The sequence below is a fragment of the Jaculus jaculus genome, chromosome 5 (assembly GCF_020740685.1).
Source record: "Jaculus jaculus isolate mJacJac1 chromosome 5, mJacJac1.mat.Y.cur, whole genome shotgun sequence".
NCBI classification, from domain to species: domain Eukaryota; kingdom Metazoa; phylum Chordata; class Mammalia; order Rodentia; family Dipodidae; genus Jaculus; species Jaculus jaculus.
Window position 1 is genome coordinate 126,003,038 of NC_059106.1, and position 23,054 is coordinate 126,026,091.

The following is a 23,054-nucleotide window of genomic DNA, read 5'->3' on the forward strand; positions in this document are numbered from 1 at the left end:
GTCAGCCTGGGCTACAGCAAGACCCTACCTTGAAAATCCAAAACCAAAACAAACAAACAAATAGACACAGTGGAATCTTCACATCAAACTGGGCCTGGGTGGGCTCAACGGAATACCCACCGCCTTCACCGGCCCCGTGAGAGTCCCCCCAGTTTCCAGGGCTTCCTTGTTTCTGAGTCTTACTTTTTCTCAACTACTGGATGGGTCCTGACTCACCCCAGGCCTCCTTAAGGTCTACAGCGAACCAGTCATGCCTTCTCAGGGCAGGAAACTCAGAAGTGTACAAGGAACAGAAAGATTGGAGGGCTGGGAAGATGACTCCATCAGTAAAGTGCTTGTCATAGAAGCCTGAGAACCTGAGTTTGGTTCCCCAGCACCCAGGTAAGAGCTGGGTGCAGTGGCACACATGTGTAGTCCCAGAACTGGGGATGTGGAAACAGCGGGTTCCCATGGCTCGCTGATAGCGTGTCTCACCAGAGCAGTGGAACTACAGGTTCAGTGAGGAATCTCATCTCAAAACCCAGTGTCACTCCCAGTGCTGACCCCTAGCCTCCACATGCACATGTGCACACACACACACACACACACACACACACACACACACACGTGTGCCCACATTCACATGACAGACATATACACATGTGCAGTGGTCAGCTTCACGTTGCTGGGGTGAACTTTCAAATGAGTTATGGAAGGAAGGGCATTAAGTTTTTAAATCTTTTATTTTAATTAATTAATTCATTTGACAGAGAGAGAAGGAGAAAGAGACAGAAGGTCGCGCCAGGGCTCCAGCCACTGCAAACTAACTCAGATGCGTGCACCACCTTGTGCATCTGGCTAACGTGGGTCCTGGGGAATCGAAATTGGGTCCTTTGGCTTTGCAGGCAAACACCTTAACGGCTAAGCCATCTCTCCAGCCCTTAATAATAATATAAAAAAACCCTTACTTATTTATTTGAGAGACAAGAGAGATTGGGGACGCTAGGGCCTCTAGCTGACGCAAATGAGCTCCAGATGCATATACCGTCTTGTGCATCTGGCTTATATGGTGTGGTGGTCTGATTCAGGTGTCCCCCATAAACTTAGGTGTTCTGAATGCTAGGTTCTCAGCTGGTGGAGATTTGGGAATTATTGCCTCCTGGAGGCAGTGTTTCGTTGGGGTGGGCCTATGGGTGTTATAGCCAGCTTCCCCATGCCAGTGTTTGGCAAACTCTCCTGTTGCTATTGTCCCACTTTAAGTTGGCCAGGGGGTGATGCCCACCCTCTGCTCATGCCATCATTTTCCCCTGCCATCATGGAGCTTCCGCTCAAGTCTGTAAGCCAAAATAAACCCTTTGTCCCCCAAAGCTGCTCTTGGTTGGGTGATTTCTGCCAGCAATATGAACCTGGGTCCTCAGGCTTCACAGGCAAACGCCTTAACCACTAAGCCATCTCTCCAGCCCAGGAAAAGGCATTAATTTGAAGCTTAGAGATTCAGGGGAAGTTCCACAATGGCAGAAGAAGCTGGGCCCCCTTTCAAAGGTCCACGCTGAGAGAAAAGCCACAAGCCACCACCAGCACAGTCTCACTTAGGAACTGCAGGCAAAGCTCAGGCACTGTGCATATCTTTAGACTGGAATTCCAAATCCACCCACACACCTTAGGGCTGGACCCTAGGACCCACCCACAGTGGCATCTCCCCCAGCCAGGTGGCTGCAGATCTGAATTACAAGCTATAATAAACTCCTGAATATACTGAGGGACATCCACTCAAATATCCACAACATGCAAGGACTGGAAACTTGCAGCCAGCACACAAACCATGCGGGAAGTGAGGATGGGACCTGCACAGTGCATCACCTGAGTGCAACTTCTCTTCCTGAGCTGTGGCGCGTGGTCCCTCTGCCCACACAGCGACAGTTCAGGTGTGCTCACTGCACCAAATACTAGCCTACCTGAGCATTGGCCCCACAGCAGGGGACCATGGGGTGCCCTTGTTCTGGGTCTCTGTCCTCCTCCTATCCACTCAGCTAATGGGACTCCACAGGGTCAGTAACACATCAGCTTCATTTCCATGTGCCTGGTGCCCAGCCTGGAGCCTACACACAGCAGGCCCTCAATAAGTAATCAGTCTTTAACAAATGAATGTCTCCACATTTAGTCTCAGCCTTTACTAAAATTCAAGATCTCCAGTAGAAAACTCATGCACTTTCCCACAATAAGTTCTCACTGCAGGGCCACCATGCTTGGATGGTAGAGTTTGTGTATATGTGTATGCACACACACGTGCATATGTCCAAGTACATATATCACACATGCATTTCATACATATATGTTTGGGTTTTGTGGGGTTTTTTTTGTATTTTTGAGGTAGGCTTTCACTCTAGTCCAAGCCTATCTGGAACTCACTCTGTAGCTCCAGGCTGGCCTCGAACTCATGGAGATCCTTCTACCTCTGTCTGCCAAGCGCTGTGATTAAAGTCATGTGCCACCACACCTGGCTATGAGATGTATTTTTAATGAATTTTATTTTAGGGAAGTTTCAGGTTCATTTAAAAAACAGGGGTTCAGAAACACTCTACAGATCCCTGTTCCTAAACACATAGCCCACCCCACTGACCACATCCAGAGAAACACATTTGTCATCATCAGTGGTCACTGTGGTCGCCCAACTTCACTAGCGATCACTCTTGGTGCTAGGCATTCTGTTTCACAAGTATAAACGGACATGTGTCTGTTGTGACAAACTGGTTTCACTCCCCTTAACATCACCTATGCCGTGTCCCACATTTTCTCAAGGTACTTCCAAGTCCACAGACTTGGCTAACAGGTTCCACGAATCCTGCTTTGATTGAGGGAAATTAACACCCCGGGGGGATCAGCCCTGTGCAAAGTCACTGATCGCGCGGCATGTGTCCAGGCACATTTGTGTCAGTCACCTTTCCTCACCCCGCCCTTCCCAGTGCCTTGGCCAAGGGCTATCCTTGGGGGGGGGGGGTTGCTGAGGAGCAAAATACTCCAGGACAGGACCAGGTCCCTGTCAGCCAAGTGGGATGCCCAAAACACCACCCCCTCAGTGCACACGCCACTTGCTTTTGCTGCTGCAGCAGCTGCTGTGAATCCAGGGGGCTTTTTGAGAGGCTACTGAGTACGCACAAAGGAATTTTACACAACCATAAAGAAAAATGAAACCATGACATTTGAGGAAAATGGATATGAAGTGAAATAAGCCAAGCTCAGAAAGACAAATACTGCATGTTTTTCTTTATATGCATAACCTAGATTTCAAAGTGTGTGCGTGCGTGCATGCGTGTGTGTGTATGTGTGTGTGTAGGTCATGAAACTAAAAAAGGAATCATGAGAGGGGAAGATGAACTCTTAAGGGACGAGAGAAATAGAGAAGGCAATGGAATACATGTGACATAAAAGCAGGAGGGACTAATTAGGAGCGTGGAAGGGAAGCAGCTTGGGTGGGGCCGGCACAGGGAAGGAAGGGGGGGTGAATGAGAACAGCGTAGAACGCACGTCTACATGAAGATGTCATGATAAAATCCATTACTGTGTATGTTAACCTGGAAAAAAAATTTTTTTTGAAAAGCCATGGAATGTAATGAGCAGCTCTTTAGGTGAGAGGGTGTCCTTGAGCTTAGTGGGGAAGTACCCTAATTCACACCCTCAAGGTGGGTACACCCTCCTGACACACATCATTAATGCTGAGGGCTCACCTGGCTACAGGTCACACAAAGTCCAGCTATGAAGGCCGGTTCGGGACAGCTCTGCGTGAATGAGAATGCTTCACTGTGTGTCTAGCTCAGCATAAGGGACAGCTTTAAAAAAAAAAAAATATATATATATATATATACATAAAAAATATATATATATATACATATTTTTTTTAAATTTTATTTATTTGCAAGCAAAGAGAGAGAGAGGAAACAGAGAGAATGGGCGAACCAGGGCCTCCAGGTGCTGCAAATGAATTCCAGAAGCATGCTCCACTTTATACATCTGGTTTTACATGGGGACTGGGGAATTGAACTTGGTCATCAGGCTCTGCAGGCAAGTGTGTTAATTACTGAGCCATCTCTCCAGTCCATAAGGCACATAGCTTCTAATCCACAAAAGCACATTCTTTTTTTGGTTTGTATATATGTCCTGAAAATATATTATCTCTATATTGAGAGGAATATTATCTCTATGTTGGCAACCTTTGAAGTAAATGTATTTTAAAAAATATTTTAGTTATTTATTTGAGAGAGAGAAAGAGAGGCAGATAGTGAGAAACAATGGGTGTGCCAGGGCCTTTAGCTAGTGCAAATGAACTCCAGACGCATTCACCCCCTTGTGCATCTGGCTTACATGGGACCTAGGGAATCAATCCAGGGCAAACACCCTAACTGCTAAGCCATTTCACCAGCCCTGTTTGTTTTTGTTTTTTTGAGGTTAAGAGTCTCACTCAAGCTCAGGCTGACCTGTAATTACTATGCTTTTTTGTTTGGTCAGTTTTTGAGGTAGTCTTTCCCTAGCCAAGGCTGACCTGGAGTTTGCTATGTAGTCTCAGGCTGGCCTTGAACTCCCAGTGATCCTCCTACCTCTGCCTCCCAAGTGTTGGATTAAAGGGGTGAGCCACTATGCTCAGCTAGAGTTTTGTTTTTTTGTTTTTTGGGCTTTTTTTGTTTTTTCAAGGTAGGTTCTCACTCTAGCCCAGGCTGACCTAGAATTCACTATGTAGCCTCAGGGAGGCTTCAAATTCGTGGCGATCTTCCTACCTCTGTCTCCCAAGTGCTAGGATTAAAGGCGTGCACCACCACTCCTGGCCAGCTAGAATTTTTTAAAATCTTCTTTTATTTTATTTTTTCTCAAATTTTTAAAACATTTTCCATGATTATAAAAAATATCCCATGGGGCTGGAGAGATGGCTTAGCGGTTAAGCACTTGCCTGTGAAGCCTAAGGACCCCAGTTCGAGGCTCGGTTCCCCAGGTCCCACGTTAGCCAGATGCACAAGGGGGCGCACGCGTCTGGAGTTCGTTTGCAGAGGCTGGAAGCCCTGGCGCGCCCATTCTCTCTCTCTCCCTCTATCTGTCTTTCTCTTTGTGTCTGTTGCTCTCAAATAAATAAATAAATAAAAATTATAAAGAAAAAATATCCCATGGTAATACCCTCCTCCCCTCCCCACTGCCCAGCTAGACTTTTTGATTACCAGCTGGAGAGATGCTTCAGCCAAAGTCCAGAGAGGCTCCCTTTTCCCTCCTATATCCCTTTAACTTTCTCTTTTCGTCCTGTCTCAGTCACACGCTGGAACCTAACAACGGCAGAAGTCACAGCTGTGCTAGAGGTCACTCAAGCAGAGACTGGCCTGGAACAAGAACTTTCCCCGAACCCTCCTCCCACCAGCACGTCTTCTTTAAGCCTGTCTAGGACACAAAGAAGACTTTCATGGGGTCGGGGAGATGGCTCGGGGGGTCCAGTGCTTACTGCACAAGCATGAGGACTCCAGTTCAGGTCTCCGGCGAGCCACATTGAAAAGCCAGGCGCAGCAGTGCCCACCTGTAGTCCTGGCAGTGGGGAGGCAAAGGCAGAAGGATCCGGGGCCTGCCGACTAGCCAGTCCAGCCAAATCAGCGAACTCCACATTCTACGAGTGCCACTGTCTCGAAAGATAAGGTGAGGAGCCACAGAGGAAGACGCTTGACATCAACACATGCATGCACACTCCCAGTCATACCTTACACATGGTTCACTGCTAATTTAACATTGTGCGTGTGTGTGCACATGGATATTGTAAAGGTAATGAAGTGTGTGACTCACATCTGAGAAACCCACCTCCATGCTTTTGGGTGTGTCTCATATTTTTTCTGAGAATCTTGCTATTAAACCCTGTGCTTAAATCTATGTTAAAAATCTCTTTTGGGGGGCTGGGATTTAGGTTAGTTGGAAGACTGCTAGCATATAGGAAGCCCTGGGTTTATCCCCAGCATTGCATGTGCCAAGTGTGATGCCATATGCCTATATTCCCAGCAGAGATGGAGGCAGGTAGATCCGAAGTTTAAGGTCGTCCTCAGCTACACAGCAAGTCTGAGGCCAGTTTGGAATACTTGAGAACCTGTTTCTTTCTCCTCCACAGCCCTGTGTGTGTGTGTGTGTGTGTGTGTGTGTGTGTGTGTGTGTGTGTGTGTTTTGAGGTAGGGTCTCACTCTAACCCAGGCTGACCTGGAATTCACTATGTAATCTCAGGGTGGCCTCGAATTGACAGTGATTCTCCTACTTCTGCCTCCCAGGTGCTGGGATTAAAGGCGTGAGCCACCACGCCCAGCTCATAGCTCTTTTTAGCAATAAACTGTAGCTCTGCTTCAAATGGCTCATCCTAAAAGTTCTTTCTGCTAGAAAGCAAGGGTCTAGTTTCACTTGAGTAGAGAGGCCTCTAATGCAAAGGAAAGTACCCAAACTGCAGGTGGCAGCGCTGGGCGGTGTCTTGTACCACATCACCACCACACCTGACATGAGCAGGCACGGAAGAGACAGGCCAGCTCTGATCCCAGGCATCCCAGTAGGAGAACCTTCGCTTCCACGGGCCTTCAAGGCTGCTTGGGAACACTTCATTAACTCGAATTGCAAATTTCCTCCTGGCTCCATCACTCAGCCACAGGGGCTCCCAGGCCACCAGCTTTCCAGTGACAGATAAAGATTACAGTCATTGTTGGAGACGGAATCAAGAAACAGAAGTCATTAGGCAGGAATAATTATGTTGAGTTATGTCTGCCGGCTCCTGATTTCTGTCTAGCAATTGTCTTACAAACTGGCATGCCTGATGCAGAGGCCCGGTGATCTTATAGAAGCGGTGAGGCCCTGCTGCCATGAATGGATGGGAACTGGCCAAGAGCATCCTCGGAGGAGGGGCTCTGTTATGCGGGAGCGAGCAGGTGAGGAGTGCATAAGGCCCTGGGAGGTGAGCCAGACAGAGCCCATGCATTGGGGTCTCCTGCAAGGCTCTGCCAGTACCTTGCTTTCTCTGTGGGGGCCCTTCCTGACATCCTAGCCCAAGCCTCCTGCTCCTTGTTAAGGGTCCAAGGCCTTTGGTAGGCTATGACCAGAAGTGACCTTCCCCTTCCCACCATGCACAGAGAGCTCCAGGTCTGCTGGAGGCAGAAGGATCAAACAGAGAGACTGTGGTCCTCTGCAGAGCGCTAATCCTATTCCCGCTGGGTGACTGCGACCCGTTATTTCACTTTTCCTACTTCCTTTTGCACATCTGCAAAATGAACACAATGACACTATCTAGTTCACTGCGGTTTTGTAAAGATAAAAAGCACTAGTGCACAACAAAGGCTTCGTCCATAGAAAAACCTCGACGATGTCGGCAGTGAAAGGGCAGAGAGAGGCTTAGAGGAATCTAAGCCAAATGCAAAGACACGAATTAAGCTGGAGGTGGTGGCACATGCCTGTCATCCAGTGCTCAGGAAGGAGACTGAGGCAGGAGGATTGTGAGTTCCGGACCAGCATAGGCGATACAGGAAGACCCAGTATCGTGATTTAATAGTGACATACCATTAATCAACACAGTCCAGGCTAGCCTGGCACTTGATTGGCCTGAAACTTGTGGCTCTCCTGTTTCATTCTCTCAGATTCTAGGATTATAGAACACTGATGAAAGGAATTAAGGAAGATATAAATGACTAGGAAAATTATGTTTATAAATCAGAAGATTTCCCATTCAGTTAATACTCACACTTGATCCACAAATACCATGTAATTCCCCTCAGAATCCCTGCTTACTTCTTTGTTAAATCTGAAAAAGTAATTTTCCAAATTCACATGGAACTAGAGAAAAACCTCAAATAGCCAAAAACAATTCTGCAAATGAAGCAGTAGCACTCATACCTCCCAATTTTAAACTTACTGTAAAGAAATAATAATCAGAAAGGTGTGGCACTGGCCCAAGAAGAGACATAGAGACTAATGAAACAAATCCACATATTTGGGGCTGGGGATGTTGCTCAGTGATAGAGCACGTTCCTAGCATGTACAAGGCTCTGAGTTCAAACCAGAGCACCACAAAGAAAAATAAAACAAAAAATAAACAGGAAACTCTCCACACACACACACACATTTTAAACTTTAAAAAATTTTTATTTGTCTATTATTTGAGAGAGAAAGAGGCAAAGAGAGAAGGGGAAGAGGGAGAGATTGAGTGTGCTAGAGACTTCAGTTGCTGCAAATGAACTCCAGATGCACATGCCACCTTATCTGGCTTATCTGGTTTATGTGGGTCCTGGGGAATTGAACCTGGGTCCTTGCTTTGTATGTAAGTGCCTTAACTGCTAATCCATCTCTCCAGCCCTCCACATCTATTTTAACAAGGGTGCCAAGACCACGCAATGGAAAAGATTATCTTTTCAATAAATGCCGCTGGGATGATCTAACAGCTACATGCACAAGTTATCTCGCCAAATACAAAAGTTAATGTGAATGAATCATCAGAGATCCAAATGTAAGAGCTAAAACTGAAGAGCTCTTGGAAGATAACTCAGGGTAAGGCTGGGATTGCTAAAGGTTCTCAGACATGACACCAAGATGAAACTGGACGTCATCAAATTTAAACACATGCTTCACAGGATACTAGAAAGAAAGCAGAAAGAACTTAAAGAATGGTGGAGAATATTGTCAATATTTTCAAATCATATATCTGTAAGGGACTTGTATCTAGAATAAATAACTCTTAACCAATAATTTTAAAACTCATTAAAAAAAAGAAACAGGCAAAGAAAATGGACATGGTAGCATAAGCCTTTCATCCCAACACTCGGGAGGCAGAGGTAGGAGGACTGCTATGAGTTCGAGGCCAACCTGAGACTATATAGTGAATTCCAGGTCAGCCTGGACTACAGTGAAACTCTACCTCAAAAAACAAAAACAAAACAAACAACAGCCAAAAAAAAAGCAGGCAAAGGTTCTGAATAGAAATTTCTCCAAAACATATTTAAGAAGCTAATCAGCGTCATCAGTTATATGAAAACCACTAATCAAAAGCACAATGAAAGCCAGTGTGTTCGTTGGGGAGGTGTGAGCCACCACACCCAGCTATTTTTTTTTTTTTAATTTTAGAGAGAGAAAGAATTGGCGCTCCAGGGCCTCAGCCACTGCAATCCAACTCCAGACACCTATGCCATCTACTAGGCATGTGCAACCTTGTGGTTGCCTCACCTTTGTGCATCTGGCTAATGTGGGATCTGGAGATTAGAACAAGGGTCCTTAGGCTTCACAGACAAGCACCTTAATTGCTAAACCATCTTTCCAGCCCTTTCTTTAAAAAAAAATTATTGGAGAAAGGGTGAGAGATTGAGAAATAATGGTATATCAGGACCTCTTGTGGCTGCAAAGGAACTCCAGATACATTCACCTCTTTGTGTATCTGCCTTCACTTTGTGCATCTGGGAATATAACCTGGGTCAGCAGGTTTTGCAAACAAGCACTTTCAACTGTTGAGCCATCTCTCCAGGCCCCTTCTTTCCTTCTCCCTTGAATAAATTTTTGCTCTGTTTATCTCCCAAACAAAGGAACAAATAAATAAAGTGCCTCCAAGACCCTGGCACCTGCTCCATAGCCAGGCTGGGGGTCTAGCATGGGTATGAGGTACAAGGACACATCTTTATTTTCAGAAGTCCATGGCTTAATGGAGTTCACTCAAATGTGTGCCGTCAAACACAAGTTCTTGGGAGTCTCCTCACTGAAGGGGGTGCTGCAGGATCTACGGGTACCATGGGAAGTCCTCAGGATATACATGGTCCATAAGAAGGCTCAACTCAGTATTAGAAGCAGCCCACCCAAGCTTCCACTAGGGACACTGCGGTTGGAACCTAAGAAGTTCGAGTTCTGGTCCTCAGCGGCTCCTCTGTGCTTGATGCCCCAGGCCCGGAGGACTGCTGTGTCTGCCCTCCTGCTGCAAGCTCTCAGGAACGGCTGTTAGAGAAAGGACCAGAACCTGCCTCCCACACAGGCATGGGCTTCTGGCTACCTCCAAGACCTGCAGGAAACCGGAAATAGCCTCTCCCACTTGTTCCCACAACCAAATGTGTGCACAAGCCATAACAAATTGTCTCAATATATTCTGAAGTTCAATTTAATTAGGAAGCAAAGTCCCTGAGAGAGAAAAAAAATATTATGGGGTCTGAGGCCAAAGATGGATGGATGGCTTTTGGATTATGAGTGCTCCTGAGGTGACTGTGGTTTTGAAATGATTCATTCCACCACAGTCCCAGGGTAATGAGCACAGTTGCTCCCAGAACAGTGTCACACAGACATTTCAAACAATGACCTCTCTTCCTAGAGTCACTTTCTGTCACTGCTCAATTGAAGAAACTGAGTTACAGCTGGGCATGATGGCACACATCTGAAATCGTAACACTGAAGGGCTGAAGTGGAAAGATTACACGTTCCAGTCCGGCCCGAGCTGGTAGTGAGAGTCTGTCTTTCAAAAAAAAAGCAATAATAGGGCTGGAGAAATGGCTTAGCGGTTGAGGCGCTTGCCTGCAAAGCCAAAGGACCTAGGCTTGCTTCCCCAGGACTCACGTAAGCCAGATGCAAAAGGTAATGCATTCTTCTGGAGTTTGTTTGCAGTGGCAGGAAGCCCTGGTGTGTGTGTGTGTGTGTGTGTGTGTGTGTGTGTGTGTGTGTGTGTGTGCGTGCGTGCGCGCGCGCGCTCTCAAGTAAATAAAATATATTTTTAAAAAGCAACAGAGTCACAACAGAGACCATGGGTCCTACCAATTGCTGCCGGGTTGGTAACCAGCTCCAGAGGAGTCCACCTAGACTACCCATTTCATAAGAGAGCCTGGGCAGCCCAACAAACAATAAGCTCCACCCAAATCTGAGCCAAGCACATTTATGATCAGTGCCCAGCTCCAAGGACGCTGGGGAATGTGTGCCATGTCTAACTATGGCTCCTGTCTGCACTCACAATGCCAGAATGGCTGAGCAATTGTCACATAACAAAAGGGTTACTGGGCATGTAGCTCAGTTGGTAGTGCTTGCTCAGCATGTATGAAGCCTTCGGTTCCATTGCCCAGCACCACATACATGAAGTGTGGTAGCACATGCCTAAAGTCCCAACACTCAGCAGGTGCAGGCAGGAGAATCAGAAATCCAAGCCTGGGCTACAGGAGACCCTGTCTGGAAACAACAACAACAAAAAGACACTATCATATATGCCCACTTTGGAAACGTGATTGGTGTATTTGCTAAACTATGACCACACATATGAGGCACACAAAAGAAAGATGGGCATATATGCCCCCAAAGGCAAGTACAAGAGACTTCAAAGCTACAGGATGTGTATCTAGAAACTATACAAATGTCCATCTATATCAGATGGACAGAGACACTAATATCTTCACAATGGAATAACATAAGGTTATCAGAATGACTCTTAACATAAAACACAGTCATACATAGAGCTTAATGTCTTTGGCTTACCACAACAAATTACCCAAAAATGAGTGACTTAACACCAAATGTTTAGTTAAGAATGTCACTTTGCAGCTAACACAGAACTACAAGAAGAATCTTATCCCAAATTACAGAGCCACTGTGGCCAGGCCATATGGCCAGGTATGGCTTGTATGACAGAGCAGAACGCCTGAGTGAAGCAGAGGCCAAGGTCCCAGGTACTCGGGCATTGTCACCTGAGGTCACCCACTGGGGTACCTGCCACAAGAGCCAAGACCACCAGGTCTCGGTGAGCACTACCTTCAGATCCTAACAGTTTTATTCATAATGATAACGGAGGAGAGAGGATGACAGACAGATATACAGCATTGAACTAGCTGTCACTGTAGCCTGCTCACATGCCCAATGGCCACACTGCTCCTTATGCAGGTGCCCTGAGCCTGCCCTAGGTGGCACAGAACAGCTTCTCAGAACACCGACAATGCTGGGTGTTTGCCGGAGGTGAGGAACCCAAGGCATTGGGTCCAGACTAGGTAATCACCTCTCTGAACTGCTTCGTCCTCCAACCCTCCTCCCTGTTCCTCCTCAAGCAGGCTGAGGCCCAGACAAGGTGATGAGTTCACACAGAAGCATGCTCTCAACTCATGGGCCTTCATGCAAAAGAATGAGAGTAGCGTCCCGCAGTCCACCTCAGGACCACTACGCCGGGTGCATTCACATATACACACTGCCCAATCCCGACACTCTCCACGCTACCTTCCTATTTTGCTCAAGCCCTGAGCATCTTTTTGTGTTTCTTACTAAATTATTTACTTGGTTTTTCAAGGTAGGGTCTCACTCTAGCTCAGGCTGACCTGGAATTCACTATATAGTCTCAGGATGGCCTCGAACTCATGGCGATCCTCCTACCTCTGCCTCCCGAGCGCTGGCATTAAAGCCATATGCCACCACGCCTGGCGAAGCCCTGCCTATCTGTGAGGGCCTTCCTGTGAACTCTGCCCATCCAAGCTGAGTATCTGGAGGTCTGGAAGGCCCTTCACAGCACCTCCTGGATGGGGAAGATACTTCCTAAACCTTTAAATCAATGAGTCAGTGGGCACAGGGAGCTCAAAGCAAGCAGCCATGTGAGCTAGGAGGGGGAGAAGGGACCAAGCCAGCTCCGGAATATCAGAGTTCAGGCAGCCTTTGACAACAGGGAGACATGGTAGGTTCTCGAATGATGGACTTAGGAGAAGGGCCAAGTTGGCACATGTCAGGCCTCTTGTCGGCGGGACCACTGTGGAAAATGGGTGAGCAACGTGGGCAGGGGCGAGGCTGACACATGTGGCAGTCAGATCACCAAGGGTGATGGGGACCATAGGTAGTGTTCAGCTCGTCACACAAAGAAACTGGAAATGCAGCCTTACGGTGAGGCAGAACGCCGATGGACCATTAGTATTAACGTTTTTAGACAGTTGAAAGGAGGGGGCAGCTTCCCAGAGACAAAAAGGACAGGGCACCCCAAATGAAGAAGCTCCTGAAATGCAGCCTGCAAGCAGTCGCCTGTGAACACGTCAGAATGATGGGGGATTAAGCCAAGTTCTGCAGCCGAAGCCTCTTAATCAGGAGCATACGAAACGCGCAGGAGCTCGGCGCATCTGTGATGAAGGGATAAGCCATATGAAAACAGAAATAAATTATTCATTCCCCACAAATGAGCAGCCTCAGCATTCACGCAACAGCCGCCTCACCACAAATGCCCGAAAGGCGACGGGAATCCTATTAGCTTCACAGCTCTGTGGAGCAGGTTTGGATCCAGCGGCTCCCAGGCGGATGGCGCACCAGGATCTGCCCACGCTGTGTTCACTGGGCATTGCAAGGGAAACCAGCCGACAAGTTCTGACCCAGGATGGCTTCAAGTCCCAAGGTTTATCAAGATAGGGTCTCACTCTAGCTTAGGCGGACCTGGAATTCACTATGGAGTCTCAGGGCAGCCTCAAACTCTCAGTGATCCTCCTACCCCTGCCTCCCAAGTGCTGGGATTAAAGGCATGCAACACCACACCCGGCTCCAAGGTCACTCTTGTACAGAAAGCTTTTGCCCAGGAACTGGGCACACTTGAAGCTCAGAATACTGCATTTCCCATAAGCACCCAGGGTTGAGGCCACCAGCAGCAAGTGCAAGAGTCCTGGGGTCACCCTTGCAAGACAATCACAGCAGCAGTCTTGCACTATAGGCAGCCTAGGGTCGGGGTTTCAGCCTCTTCTGACCCCTTGGGTCCCATGGGTGTGGAGAAGAATAGAAGGACATTTGCAAAACAATGTAGACCCTCAGTATTCACAGGCCTTCCACCTCGTCTCTCCTTCCCATGTTGATTCTTCTCTTCTTGGCTCACCTCAGCCTGGACATTGTAGAGGTTTTGTTTAAATACACCAAGCTCTGACCCACCATCAGGTTCTTTCTGCCTAGAACACCCCTTAACTCTCCAGTGAGCTGCTGTCCTTCAAATCTGGCTCAGGAAAGACCTAGCTCTAGGGTGCCGGATCCTGTGGTACCGTGCCACAACACTTCCTCAAACTCCACCTTGGATGACATTTATAACTTGCCTGGCATTTTCTGATTACATCTGCAGCCCCAGGGGAAGGCATGTTGGCAGGGATGGGGCTTGCCTGGCACTTGGCACTTCCCCTGATGTATTCCAAAGTGGCTAACTTCACACCAGCAGTGACTGAAGTTCTGGTCGCTCTGCACCCCCGTCATCACGTGATGTTGTTGGGGTTTGGGCTTTGGCTATGCTAATAGGTATGCAGTGATCTCACAGCTTTCATTTGCTTTTCCTTAACGTCAACTACCTATGAAGCCTGATGTACTTTAAGATCACACAGAACCAGCTGTTTGTTTTGTTTTGTTTTGAGGTCAGGTTTCACTCTAGCCCAGGCTGATCTGGAATTCACTGTAGTCTCAGGGTGGCCTTGAACTCACAGCAATCCTCCTTCTTCTCCCTCCCGAGTGCTGGGATCAAAGACATGCGCCACTATGCCCGGGTTTTTTTTTTTTTTTTTTTTTTTTTGCTGTTGTTGGGTTTTTTTGTTTGTTTGTTTTTGTTTTTCGAGGTAGGGTCTCACTCTGGTCCAGGCTGACCTGGAATTAACTCTGTCATCTCAGGGTGGCCTTGAACTCATGGCAATCCTCCTACCTCTGCCTCCCGAGTGCTGGCTTTTTAAATTTTTTTAATTTAAAAAAAAAAGGCGTAAGCCAGGCACATCTTCCTTTGTATTTTTCATTTTATTTATTTTATAATAATAATTATTATTATTACTATTTTTTTTTGGTTTGTTGAGATAGTGTCTACCTCACTCTAGGCCAAGCTGACCTGTAATTCACTCTGTAGTCTCAGGGAGCCTTTGAACTCAGCAATCCCACTTATGCCTCCCTAGTGCTGGGATTAAAGGCATGCACCACTACACCGGGCTTATGAGTTCAAGGCCAGCCTTGGACTACAGAGTGAGTTCCAGTTCAGTTTAGGCTAGATTGAGACCCTACCTTAAAACAACAACAAAGGTGTATCAGTATTAGTTTAGTATAGTTTTTTAAATTAGTATATTAATTACACAATATCTATCAATATAATGAATTTATAATAACCACATTAATTACATAAAACAATGGGCTTCACTGCATCATTTTCAATCATGAATATAATATATTTTGATCATATTTATCACTCTTTACCTAGAATCTGTCTTTATTGTCGACCAAAATCTCAAATGCTTTATTTGGGGACTTAGTGACATGATGTCTTAGCAGCACTGAAGACCTATGCGGAACATTACAGGACTCCCAAGTTGTACGGGAGGAGACAAGCTAGCAAATGTGGTCCCTGAGTCCTGCCCAACACATCAAGAGTCTCACTCTGGCAGACCATAACAGGGACTGAACTGTCATCTCTACACAGTGCACCAGTCTAGGAGTGTCACATCCACTTTGTCACGAGATGTTACCATCAGCAAACTCAGGACAGAGAAGGGAGAAGACTCACTGATATCTCTCAAAGGGAAAGGAGGTACAAGGTCCCAGGACAGACCACCTTCTACTTCTAGGGCTTGGGCTTACTGTCTCCTTTGGAATCCTGTACAGAACCTCGAATGGTGTCTTTTGAGGACCAAATACCTAACTAACACTTCAGATTCTTGCACCTTCTGGCAGTGCCCACCTCGGGGGCTTCTGAACACCTCAGACAGGTGGGTACAATGGGCCTCGTTCTGCTCCTTAGCTCCCATGAGGATTTGAGGACACTGCCTTGCCCACCTAGAGCCATCTGCCACAGGGTCATGGGCCTGGAAATGATTCCCTTGCACAGTTCACGCATTCACCAGGAAGTTAAGCATTGTCCACCGCCTCCTGCTCCTTCCAGTACTCTCTTGCCCTCTTTCCCCTAGCTGCAATGTTTATGTGTGCTCATAAAATTTACTTTTCACCTTGGATTGACAGACCCGCGCCCCAGACCTGAACATACCAATGACTACATTTTTTTAAACTTCTAAAAAATATTTTTATTCATTTATTTATGAGAGACAGAGAAAGAAAGGGGGGGTAGGTGTGCCAGAACCTCCAGCCACTGCAAATGAACTCCAGACACATGCACCACCATGTACATTTGGCTTATGTGGATTCTGGGGAATTGAACCTAGGTCCTTAGGCTTCGTAAGCAAGTGCCTAAACTGCTAAGCTATGTCTCCAGTCCTTTTAAAACTTTTTTTCAAGCCGGGCGTGGTGGCGCACGCCTTTAATCCCAGCACTCGGGAGGCAGAGGTAGGAGGATTGCCATAAGTTCAAGGCCACCCTGAGATGGCAGAGTTAATTCCAGATCAGCCTGGACCAGAGTGAGACCCTACCTCAAAAAAACAAAAAACAAAACAAAAAACTTTTTTTCCTTTTTTCTTTTTTTTTTTCCAAGGTAGGGTCTCACTCTAGCCCTGGCTGTCCTGGAATTCACTAAGTAATCTCAGGGTGGCCTTGAACTCACAGCAATCCTCCTACCTCTGCCTCCCAAGTGCTGGGATTAAAGGCATGCGCCACCACGCCTGGCATTTTTTTTTTAACTTTTTAAGTTGACAGTTTTCATATACATACAGACTGTATTTTGATATAATCTCTCCCACTGCTTTCTTTTGCTCCCTTCATCATCTTCCCAGTGACCACTTCTACATCTTGTGCTCAATCTAGGGTGCCCACCCATGACCCAGGGATGGGAGAACAAGCAAGCTTGTTGGGTGGGGGTCACAGTGAGTCACCCAGGCCCTGGGGCTGTCTCGGAGCTGAGTCTCTGCCAGGAATACTCTAGAAGTACTACGTGGGGAGGGGAGCTGCTGAGAGGGTGGGAGAGCATCTGAGGTGGCCGAGGAGCACATCATCACAGGCCAGGGGATCGAAGGAGCCCTGATGGGCACAGCTGTGTGGCTGGGGTACTGGGCCATCAGCAGGTGACCTAACTGTGTCAAAGTTGAGAAGCTAACACTGCACTAGTGACTCTTTCACATTCCATCCACACACCTTGTCAGGTGAAGCACCGCCCTACATAAAGCCATGGAAAAGAGCAAGAAACAGTGTCCCAAATCGCAAAGGTCTGTCAGCACAAGGTCGGCTCTACACAACCGCTGTGGCTGTGTTTAGCTACCAATCCATCCCACCACTCATCAGGGTAGGGTACAGCGCCTATGGCTGGAGCCTCTCCCAACCTCCCCCGCCCCCCCCCCACACACAGTGTTTTCTAGAAGGGCACAGCCTAGATTGTGAACAGCAGGATGTGAGTTAAATAAATTACAGTGCATGGCCAGGATTGGAACACTGCCAAATCCTTCAAAAGTGGGCCACAAAAATGATTTTACTAAAATAAACATACACAGTTGATAGCTTGTAAGGCTGAACATCTTACAATGAAGTACAGAGAAATATACAGTACATGTGCAGCAGCAGAGTGCCGCAGCAAAAGTGCAGTGGGCCCATAACCCAGAGGTTGGTGGATTGAAAAACATATAGTGTGAGTACAGTAAACATTAATTTAAAAAAAAAAAAGAAAACCATGGACCTTCATGACACAGAAGGTCATGTGGTCTGGGGCTGTTCCTGACAGGTGAGGAATAGAAATTTCCACATTCACATTTGAGGTTTAGAATCGCTGAGTTCACCAGGCCCCGCCCCCTCCCACATTGGGCCTTGCACTAGGGTTGCCTGGGCCACTCTCTGGGGCAGGGGTACCCATACTTAGCTCATTTCACCTTTTTAAAAAAATTTTTTATTTATTTTATTTATTTGCAAGCACAGAGAGAGACAGAGAAAGAATGGGCGTGCCAGGGCGTCTAGCCACTGGAAATGAACTCTAGATGCATGTGCCCCTTGCGCATCTGGCTTACGTGGGTCCTGGGGAATCAAACCTGGGTCCTTTGGCTTTGCAGACAAGTGCCTTAAATGCTAAGGCATCTTTCCAGCCCTTTAATTTTTTTTAAATATTTTATTTATTTGAGATGGGGAGAGGAACGAAAAGAGGGAAGGAGGGAGGGAGAGAGAGGATGGATGCACCAAGGCTTCCTGCCACTGCAATTTCCAGATACATGTGACACTTTGTGCATCTGACTTTATGTGGGTACTGGAGAATCAAACTCGGGTCCTTTGCTTTGCTGGCAAGTGCCTTAACTACTAAGCCATCTCTCCAGCCCCGCATATTCCCCCCACCCCGTTTTTTGTGAGATCTGACATACTGGCCAATCTAAAACTGCAAGACTTCTAATCTCCAGGTCCCCCACCACCACCACTGTCCTCGTCTAATGCTTTCCCTGGCATTTGGCACCTAATTTGTCACATGATTTCCTAATTGGTTCTATTTATTATTGGTCTCCCTTTGATAAATGTGAACTCCATGAAGGCAGGAGGTTGTTAATGCATTTTTTTCTTTTCAGGTGAATCCCGAGTCTTAAGTAGTGCCCAGCACCTGGCAGGCATTTAATAAATAAAGTAGAATTTATTTTTACCACTGAATATTTTGCATTCATCTGTTTCTAGAATGGGTAAATTAACATGTTTAGCTTTTACAATAATTTGGGGAAGCACCAATAAAGTATCTGGATGTCATTTTCTTCATCTACATGAGCCATAGCTCTCAGTAATATCAGAGCTGGTCAGTTGCTTTGCTGGCATTAAACAGCAATTTCCTTTCTGCCCTCTCCCTTTCCCTCTAGGTAGCTCAAACCTGCCTGGAACACCCCATCTTCTCTTGTCCCACCCTCCTGACTACTGGTTTTACATGCATGCACCACTATGCCAAGCGAAGAAAGAATCTTTTTTTTTTGATCAAGCCAAGTTTATTAAGGTATAATTTACCTATGATAAAATTCACCCTTTCTAAGTGTATAGTTCACTGACTGTTGACAGATGAATCCAGTTCCGTAACCATGAACACAATTTTAGCACTAGAATGGAATCTTTTCAAATTATGTTAATAGGTAGTTTGGCTAATATGAATATTTATTATCGCTCCAACTACTTTCCTGAATTATTTTATTAATTGCCAGTTTTCCAGTTGATTATTTTGATTTTTTCCAGACGCAATCTGCCGAGTGCCTGCTATGCGTAAGGTGCTTTATACAGGGCAAGTGCAGTTCACTGTCCCTCCAATTCTTGGAGGGGGGCAATGTCTCTGTCCTATCCTATGGGGAGGAAGCCAAAGTCTGGAAGTTAGGCAATTTGTCCAAGGCCATGCAGGTGCTAAGAGGAAGACCTGGGGGCTTTATTCAGGTTGAGTCACACTTCGGAGTTCATGCTCCTCCCAAAAGCCATACTGTGAATAATGTTACTGTCCCATTTGTGTCCTTGACTAACCCTAACAGCATTTAGAGGAGTGATGGTGGTACCCAGGCCCTTTGCCTGCCAGATGACTCTGACACACAAACTGTAGCTCCCCAGCTCTGGCCTTAGAAAAGCTCCTGAGGAGCCGCGCGTGGTGGTGCACACCTTTAATCCCAGCACTCAGGAGGCAGAGGTAGGAGGATCGCTGTGAGTTTGAGGCCACCCTGAGACTACACAGTGAATTCCAGGTCAGCCTGGGCGAGAGAGAAACCCTACATCGAAAAATCAAAGAAAAGAGAAGAGAAGAGAAGAGAAGAGAAGAGAAGAGAAGAGAAGAGAAGAGAAGAGAAGAGAAGAGAAGAGAAGAGAAGAGAAGAGAAGAAAAGAAGGAAGAAAGAAAAGAAAGGAAAGAGAGGAGAAGAGAAGAAAAAGAGAAAAGAAAGGAAAAGAAAAGCTTCTGAGTACCCCCCAAATCTATTCTAGCCTCAGAAGGAAGACCATGGGAGTCCAGACAGAAGACCTGGCCAACTCCTTCTGTGTGGTAAATTCTAGAGAAGAATACAATGTTACTAGTTGAAAAAAGTAGGCTTTAAGCCAAAGGAAAGGAATGGCATCGCTTGTCTACAGGAGTGAGCACCCACACAGGAGTGCCCTTAGATACCCCAGTTACTTATGCTGGGATGATAAGCAGAACATTTTATCCCCCCTCCCACTTCTTTTCTCATATGACTTTCCTCCTCATAAACAGATGACTAGGGGAGAGATCTGAGCACCCCTGCAGGCCTAGCACCCGGCAATGACTGTCCTGTGGCTGGTCTGCGGGATTCTGCCACCACACAGCCACCTGCCGGCTTCCCTCCCCCTCTTCCTTCAGCGACACCCAAGCATCATTTCAAGACGCTTGTTCTAGGTCCGGGTTCCCCAGAGCTCCAACTCCCGTGGAGGACACAGACCATCTATCCACAACCACCAATACACAAGACAATTCCACATAGGGGTCCCCTTTAGGAAGAAAGAGTGGGGCAACTGCCTCTATGCCATCAGGTCCAAATGTCTGCCTAGCTCTGCGCTCTAACTCCTCTCTGGTCCTGACACCTGCCCAGTGACAGAAAGCTGTCTCAGGGTCACTGCTCAGCTAGTCCCCCCATTCTTACCTAGTATTCTGCACAGCCCCCAAAGTTAAGACTAATTATGTTTTGAGCTTGAATTCAGTATAATCATGTCTGTACACAGGAGCCTCTCACTTCCGCCATCCAGGCAAGTGGGATCTACCTGCACCTAGAGGGAAACCATGCCTCCCACAATCCTCAGAGTGTGAGAGAAATGACCACGAGCAGTCTCCTGGTATGCAGTGCCAATACTTCAAGGAAAGCAAACACATCACAGGGCGGGGCACCATGAGCGCCTGGGATAGGAGGGGGCATCAGTGAGTCTTTTTTGTCCTATATATTTTGCCAACATTCTGATCTGTTATTACATAACTCTAATTAAAGTAAGTGGCTTATGCAGCCCATTGTCCCTAGGGCTCTGGCATTCTGCCCTACTGACCTGAGAACTCAGCCTGACTCACGGGGATGACCTGGAATGCTGTTCAGGAAGGAGCCCGTGGCATCTGGAGCCTAGTATGTGAACACAAGACAAGTGGTTACCCTGGGAAACTGAGCAGGCCAGCCAGATTGCTTTGAGCTCCTGGGACCAGAGACTGGGGACATGGGCAGGTTCGGGACTTTCCTAAAGCCCATGTTGGAGGCTGAGGCAGGAGGATTACCATGAGTTTGAGGTCAGTCGAGACTACAGCATGAATGCCAGGTCAGCTTGAGCTACAGTAAGACCCTACCTCAAAAACAAAACAAAACTGAGGGTGGAGAGATGGCTTAGTGGTTAAGGCATTTGCCTGCAAAGCCAAAGGATCCTGGTTGGACTCTCCAGACCCTACATAAGCCAGATGCACAAGGGGGCACATGCATCTGGAGTTCATTTGCAGTGCTGGAGGCCCTGGCATGCCCATTCTCTCTCTCTCTCTCTCTCTCTCAAATATAAATAACTAAAATATATTTTAAAAAACCAACAAATAAACCTTGTGGCCAAAACACTTGACCACACACTGAGTGTCTGTATCCCAATGTCAACCCTGCAGTAGTCCAAGGGAGGGACTAGGCCTGCAGCCTAAGTTCCCAAAGGCCCAAGAGTCCAAATGCAGGGTAAGATCCTTGAGGACAATTTAGGACCCATAGAAGGCCTGTCAGTTCCACCAGGCTGAGGCTCAGCAGTGAGAAGAAGCCGTTTCTCCATGCTGGTGATAAGGACTGAGAGCCCACAGGGCCCAGGGAACAAAGGCTCCCATCTCTGGCTTAGCATGCTGCAACATTAAAACCCACCCCTGAGGCCCTGGTGTCCGGTATCACCTACGCCAAGAAATCTCCGGTTTCCAGGAACATTTCTGTCACTCATCACCTTCGATCACTTTAAATTTTAATTTTTCTATTATCAAGTCAGCCGATGATGATGCTGCAGGCCCTCCCCCTCCTCCTCATGACTTATTCAGGAAGAAGTGGCACACGTCGTAAGCAGAGGGACCCGAGTCCCATGCTGTCCCTTCTTCAGTTTCCCCATCAGCTCCTCACCCCAGGCAGAGAACCTAGTCTCACCTGCCACAGGACTGGAGTTAGGTATATTCTCCCCTCCCTCCTTCCAGCCCACCTGCCATAAGTTGGGATACCCAGTTCATCCTTCCTGCTGTTTCAGGAAGTTCCCAGCTCAGTCACAGCTCTGGGGTCTGCTGCTGTCACTTGGCAGTCACTGACTGTGTCACTCAGAGTCTCTGGATACTGTAGTTGTTCAAGCGAGCACCTTGAACCACCGAGCCATCTCTTCAGCCCCTGCTGTAGCCGTCGCTGGTCGAAGATCGGGCAGTAGGGGACAGCAGACGGGGCCTGTGGGAGGAGGTTGCAGAACTGATCTACTCCTCTCCGGGCGCTGAAGTGATGAGTTGGGAAAGGTTAAAGGGCACCTTCCTAGAGTAGGCCATGACTTCCTAGAGTAGGCCATGGCCAAGGGAATGTGGCAACTCCATCCTAATAACCCCACAGGCTCCCAGTGGGAAACGAGAGGCTGTCTCTGTGACCACAGATAGCAGCCATCCAGGGAGCCAAGTGCTCAAACCATGTCTGGCAGCAAAGGGAGTAATGGGCAGGTGGGGAGGAAGACTGCTGGGTGAGAGGGGCTTGGGCAGCATAAGGTACCTGCCTTGGTGACAGTGGTTGTCCCAATGCATCATTCCTCCTGACCTCAACTCAGGTGGCCATGGGGCCACAGAGCTTCCCTGCCATGGTTCAGATCACAGGGAGGTGATCTGATCTCTAGCTCCACTTGAAAGAGAAAACAAAAACAAAATCACACTGGTTGGTGAGAGACCAAGACACCCTCACGGTACAGCTCACGGTGAATACGGACATAGGTTTCCAGGCATCTTGGCAAGCCAGTGTGACAATGCGTGTGTTCCTTCACCTTCCAAGAGCATCAGGGCAAGAGAAATGAGGGAGGCAGGATTGCCTCCTAAGAGCCAGAGAAAAGGGCAAATATGGGCTAAAGAGATGGCTTAGCGGTTAAGGCCTTTGCCCACAAAGCCTAAGGACCCAGGTTGGATTCCCCAGGACCCACGTCAAGCCAGATGCACACGGTGGTGCATGTGTCTGGAGTTCGTTTGCAGTGGCTGGAGGCCCTAGTGTGCCCATTTTCTCTCTCAGTCTCTCTAATAAATAAATAAAAATAGTATTTTTTTATATAAAAGAAAGAGGGCTGAAGAAATGGCT

At 47.3% G+C, this 23,054-nt stretch overlaps 1 protein-coding gene across 2 annotated transcripts in view; it reads right to left on the minus strand.

Moving 5' to 3' along the window:
* The window catches only part of Hpcal1 (hippocalcin like 1), a 123,839-nt gene that overhangs the window by 32,510 nt on the left and 68,275 nt on the right, over positions 1-23,054 (minus strand). The gene's annotated exons all lie outside the window — the stretch shown is intronic.